Source organism: Sus scrofa, chromosome 2 (assembly GCF_000003025.6).
Source record: "Sus scrofa isolate TJ Tabasco breed Duroc chromosome 2, Sscrofa11.1, whole genome shotgun sequence".
Lineage (NCBI taxonomy): Eukaryota > Metazoa > Chordata > Mammalia > Artiodactyla > Suidae > Sus > Sus scrofa.
Genome location: NC_010444.4, coordinates 9,321,399 through 9,327,481, shown reverse-complemented (window position 1 = coordinate 9,327,481; position 6,083 = coordinate 9,321,399). Strand labels below are relative to the sequence as shown.

At 54.7% G+C, this 6,083-nt stretch overlaps 1 long non-coding RNA gene across 1 annotated transcript; it reads right to left on the bottom strand.

Moving 5' to 3' along the window:
- On the bottom strand, window positions 2,630-4,931 carry LOC106509330. The gene is made up of 2 exons (XR_001306766.2): window positions 4,377-4,931; window positions 2,630-3,861 (listed from the first exon to the last, which is right to left on the bottom strand). It is a non-coding gene; the product is annotated as an uncharacterized LOC106509330 (long non-coding RNA).

Sequence of the window (6,083 nt, the reverse complement as noted above, 5' to 3'; positions counted from 1 at the left end):
GTCTGTGGCTCAGTTTCCTCCTAAGGACACCAGTCAGCCGGAATCAAGGCCACCTAACCACTCCCTTTTCATGCCAGCTTCTCTTCAGAGGCCCTGTCTCCAAATACCTGGGGGTTGGGGCTTCAACATGGGGGTTCTTGGAGTTCCCATTGTGACACAGAGAAAATGAATCAAACTATTATCCATGAGGATGCCGGTTCAATCCCTGGCTTCGATCTGTGGGTTGGGGACCTGGCGTTGCTGTGGCTGTGAAATAGGCCAGGAGCAGCAGCTCTGATTCGACCCCTAGCCTGGGAACCCCCATATGCTGCGGGTGTGGCCCTAAAAAGCAAAAAAAAGGAAAAGAAATGGAGGTTCTGGGGGCACACATTCAGCCCCAACAGGAAGTGAAGCAGAACTACATTAGGGGTTGGTTTTGGGGGGCAGGGAGGAATGGACTGAGGGTTCAGGATGGAGAGATTCTAAAATTGGGTTGTGGCGATGCTTATACAACTGTGAATATAATAAAAATTCATTGAATTAAAATAGAGGTTGGAGGAGTTCCTGTCGTGGCTCAGTGGTTAACGAATCCAACTAGGAACCATGAGGTTGCAGGCTCGATCCCTGGCCTTCCTCAGTGAGTTAAGGATCCAGTGTTGCTGTGAGCTGTGGCAAGTCTGTAGATCACAGACTTGGCTCAGATCTGGCATTGCTGTGGCTGTGGCATAGGCCGCCGGCCACAGCTCTGATTAGACCTCTAGCCTGGGGACCTCCATGTGCCAAGGATGTAGCTCTAGAAAGAGATCAAAAAAAAAAAAAATAGGGGTTGGAAAGGGAGAGACCTTTGGAGAAGTATCCGTTACCGAGGAGATAAGGAAGAAGGAAGAATGAGGGGGCGAGGCCTGATTTTGAGATTATCGTTTTATTCACAAGGGAAGTGGTTCTGGTCACCAGAGGCCACTGGAAGCTCAGCCCAGCTCGGCCACCTGCCCCCTGGTTAAGGAAGGTCCCCCAGCCCCTGTGCGCCAGCTAAGGACCTGGGTTCCCTGAACGACCACCTCCACTAGCCCGGATTCCCGAACGTGGAGACCACGTATGGGCCCCTCTTACCCCACACGCCGTCCAGAGGCGGCTCCCTAACTGCCCAGCAGATAAAGGAGTAAGACGGGATCTGAAGGAGTCTTCTGTCACTTCTGTGCCACAAGAGGGCAGCAGAGCACACAAAGTCCAGCGGACTCCGGCTCAAAACAATCTACTCAGAAATTTTGGAACCACAAGAGGCTTCCTGTTCTTGACTTTAATTTTCATCTAAATAATACGATCAGTTTTAGAGAACAGATGTCCAGAAAAACAAATACAAATTCCTCCAAGAACCCATCATAATCAGCCCCATCGCTGACTTTTAAAAACAGTGCATGGAATTCCTTCCCGTCGTGGCTCAGCAGAAACGAATCTGACTAGTATCCATAAGGACACAGGTTCAATCCCTGGCCTTGCTCAGCGGATCAAGGATCCGGCGTTGCCGTGAGCTGTGGTGTAGGTCGCAGATGCAGCTCAGATCCCACATTGCTGTGGCTCTGGTGTAGGCCAGCAGCTACAGCTCCAGTTCAGCCCATAGCCTGGGAACCTCCCTATGCCATGAGTGCAGCCCCAGAAAGACAAAAATAAACAGAAAATAAAAACAGCGCCACCTGCTCTGCACCTGCTGGCAGGTGTCGGGGCCCAAGGCAAGCACAGCCAGGCAGCCCCAGATCTGCCCCCTGGCCACACCTTCCAGCCAGGAAGAGAACTAGATCAGCTTTGCCCTAAACTGGCCGAAACAGTGGGATGATGAGCAAGTTGGTGGCCCGGAGCTGAGCAGGTGTCTGCTCACCTGCTGAGCTGGAAGGAACAGTCCTGGGAAAGAAAGGCCTTAACCTTGCAGCTGTTGGACGATAAACATTTTTTCCAAATAGCATCCTTTCTAGATGTGTTCCTCGCTAGATTATAGAGCCTGAGGACAGAACGGGCTGTGTGGCCCTCTCCTGAAGTGGATGGCATGGGAAAATTGCCGGGGGGGGACACTGTCCTTCCTGCTCCACCTTCTGCCTTCTCCCTCCCACTGCATCGGGGAGGCAGCTCAGGGGAGCAGGGACCTGTCACCGCAACGCTCCCACGGAGGAGAGAGCCCTGTGTAGGAGCGACCCAGGAAGGAATGGGGCTGGGCTGAAGGACAGAAGCAAAACCAGGTCAAGGAATGGTGCCAGGAGAGGCCTGGCCGGGGGTGGTACAGGGGCCCAGCAGTGGTTCCATCCATGGGATGCCATTAAATGGGCAGGCCACCGTCTATCTCGGCCGCCCACCATGCAGGACCCGGAAGGGTTGAGCCACCATCAAACAGCTGGTCTCTCGTGAGAGGCCCACATGCCAGGGGAGGCCCGGCAACCTCTCCGCCCTCCTGAAAGAGGAAATAAGGCCCAGAGAAACGGGTTTCCCAGGGCAGTAAATGTGGTTTATCTCAGCCTCTCTGATCCCAAATCCTCTGTCTCTCAGTGTCCTTATCACTTTGGGCTCCAATGTAGGTCTGGATGGTCCCACAGGCCCTCCAGGTGAGAAGCAGGAAAAAAAAAAAAAAAAATCATGTTTAACAACTTTATCTTTCAAATTCTGCTTTTTTTTTTCACCCAACCCACTATTAAAATGGAGTTAGACTTTTTCATACACGGAGAGGTTTGGACCATGCCTGGGCTGGATCGGGAGAGAACCCCCGGGCTGGGATTCTTTTTTTTTTTAATATATATATTAATCACTCATCGTCTCAGAGTCAACTCTGTTTTTGACTCTGCAGTTATCAGAACTTCCTGGATCCTGGACCAAACTCGGATGGGGTTCAGGTTCTAAGCCGAGGCTGGGAGCAAAGGCTCAGAGAGGCTGGTTCTTCCATCCTCTTTGACCTTGGCTCCGTTCATGACTCAGGCAGCCCCAGGGTTGCTATCTTGCAGGGTAGCGATTTTTACTAAACATACTTTAATTAAAAAGACGCTTTTAATACAAGGGGTGTATGTGCATTGTAGATGCTGGAAAACGTTGACAAAGAAATTTTTTTTAAGTGTGAGAAAACACAGATCCACAAAAATAAGGGGAAAAAAATGTCCCAGCACCCAGTCCATATCACTATTAATGCCCATCGGTATTTTCTCCAAAATGAGTTCAGTGCACACATCCTTTTTTAAATGCTTTTTCAGTTAATAATCCGCTTTTCCATGTCAATAAATGTTCACCTTTCATAATAGCCAACATTCAAATTTCTCCAGTTTTCTCAAAACACATCACCAACAGCAGGTTTCTCCCCATCCTGCCCCCTGCCTGGATGGTGGTTGTGCCCCGTGGTCTCTGCCCCGTTTTGAACAGCTCTGACTTGTTGGATGGTTAGGGCCCAGTGCCCAGCCTGGCTGCCAGGCTGCCTGGGACAACATGAGCATTGGGTGAGCATCTGTCACAGGCGCCTCCATCTCAAGCACAGGGGCCCCACCTGCAGCAGTGCCAGCCGTGGGAGCAGGCCTGGGTGCAAGGTTTGGAGAGGGAAGTGCCAGAGCACGAGGCCCCACCCAGAAATTTGGCAAAGCGTGACTCGGGGAGTCACGAGCAGATGGGGAGCGGGTGCCCCGCGTAGCCTCCAGGAAAGGCCTGTGGGCCACCGCCCTTCCTGCGCAGAGCCTCCTCCGGCTGCCTCGTCCCAGGTGGCTTCCTGGCTCCGCTCACCTTCAGCCTTTCCCCAGGCCCGCCGACCACACACCAGGCAGGAGCAACGCCAAGTGCCTCTCGGGCGAAGGGCATTTTGCAGAAGTATTTACAAATTGGCACACGTGCATGCCAATCTCACACCAAATCCAGGAATATTTTCTGGGGGATGAGAACAAAGGCTGGGGTTCTCTTGCCTTCGAGAACATTCCACCGCCCTCTGCTGCCAGATCCCTGGGGCTCTGACCTCCTGAACTCTCCCTCCCTGTGTTCTGTTCAGACACCAAGTATTTCAATCTTTGAAGAAGTCAGAAAGGCCAAGGCGAGGGCTCCATCCCTCCGTCCCGCGTCTGATGTGGCCCTTCCTCTGGGCCCACTCACCCCTGCCTCCCCGGTGACCTCACCCCGGATCCATCCGGCCTTCCTGCCTCGTGCTTCCCCAATCTCCCTGGTCATCTCTGCTCATCTTATCTCCGGCTCTTGCACAGATATCACGCCCTGCATGCCTCATGACTAAACACTCCGCCGCTCCCCCCAGGCCCTTCCCCACCCTGTCCTTGTCTTCCTTAGAAATTCCTACATGCTTTCGAGCAGAAAGGGTCAAAAGCCAGGGCGGGGCGCCCTGCAGAACCGAATCTCCCCGCACTGGCTCAGCACCCCCAGCTCCAAGTCCTTACCTGGCTGCGTTGCAGCAAACAGGCGGCCAGTCCTGGGAGGTGATGCACCTGCCTTACTCCATGGAGACCCTCCGAGCGAGCGCGTGCTCCCCAGTCTCAGACTCCACGCCTCCATCACAGCTCCAGGGAAAGGCTTCATTTTCTTTGAGAGGAAAGGTTCCAGCCCTGTTCCCTCTCTCTGGCCTCTGGAGCCACTGTCACACCACCCCCTCCCCATGGAAGCCAGGGCCCGGAGCTCAGACCTAAAGGGCATCTTTGTTCTGCCCCCGTGACCAGGATGCTGCTGGCTCCTCTACAACCAGCAGGCCAGGCTGCCCTGCCCTTTCCAGGGTCAGCTCCCCGGATGGGGTGCGGTCTGGAACCCGCAGGCCCCTTGGCTGCCGCACTAGCCCACCCCGGCTCCGAGACCAGCACCACCCGGCTTCTCGACACTTCTCTGCATCAAGGATTTCCCTGGGGGGCTGCTTGGGTGGCAGTTGGGCCTGTGCTCAAGCCGGAGGAACGAGGAACCCCCCAGCCCGTCCCCCCGGGAGCCCCATCCCGCCCATCCGCAAAGATTAGGTCACCAGGAGCCTTCCAGGCTTCTTGCTGCTGCTGCTGCATCAGACCCAGACCCCTGGGCTGGCTCCCCCTGCTGCCCTAGTGGGCAGGGGCTCCCAGGCTTCTGCCCAGCCCATTCCCTTTCTCCAAAGGCCCCTCTGCCCTGGAAGGGTTCTCTGGGGGACTAAGAGCAACCTCCCTCCAAGGGAGCTTATAAGAATCTGTTAGCAAATACTAATAGAAGTGTTCCTGGCTAAGAGGTCACTCTTATTAGTGTGTGATTTTGTTTCCAGGCCACGCCAACCAGAGTGAACTCTTTCTTCTCAGAGCCCCTGCCACTCTTGGAGTCCCCAGTCAGCAGCTCCTATAATGGGCCTCGGTTCCCTGGACCCCAAAGGTGCTTTGATTGTTCTGGATACATGGAGCCAGGGCTCGGCCAGCAAGCCTGGTGGCCCTGTGTAGAGCAAGGTGGCTGGGCAGGGCCCAACCCAGGACGACGCCCACCCAAAGGGGAGCCCCGGATTTATGGCTTTCCTTTACAAAGCTCTTCCCCATCTCTCTCTACTCCCTGGAGCAGACAGGGCAGAAATCCTGATTCCCATTTTCAAAATGGGGCCTACGAGTTCCTGTCGTGGTGCAGCGGACATGAATCCCGCTAGGAACCATGAGGTTGCAGGTTCGATCCCTGGCCTTGCTCAGTGGGTTAAGGATCTGGCATTGCCGTGAGCTGTGGTGTAAGTTGCAGACGAGGCTTGGATCTGGCATTGCTGAGGCTGTGGTGTAGGCAGGTGGCTACAGCTCCAACTCGACCCCTAGCCTGGGACCCTCCATATGCTACAAGGGCGGTCCTAAAAAGACAAAATGACCCAAAAAAAAGAATGAAGCCCTAGACACTCCGAGGCAGGGAACACCTCGCCCAGGCCACAGGCTAGGAAGTGGCCCGCTTTGGCTCCAGATCCGGTTCTGCCTGATGCCCAGCCCTGCACTTTTCCCTCGGCACCGAGCTGGGTCACAATCAGTTAAGTGTATCTTCTTCCTTCTGAAAAGCAGCTCTGATGCCAAAAGAATTAGAGACGGCCGCCTGATGAAAACCAGACGCCCTGCCCCTTGTCTCTGGACCAGCTCCCAGGAAAGGCAGGACAGCGGATGTGCAGCCCCCGAGGCCCG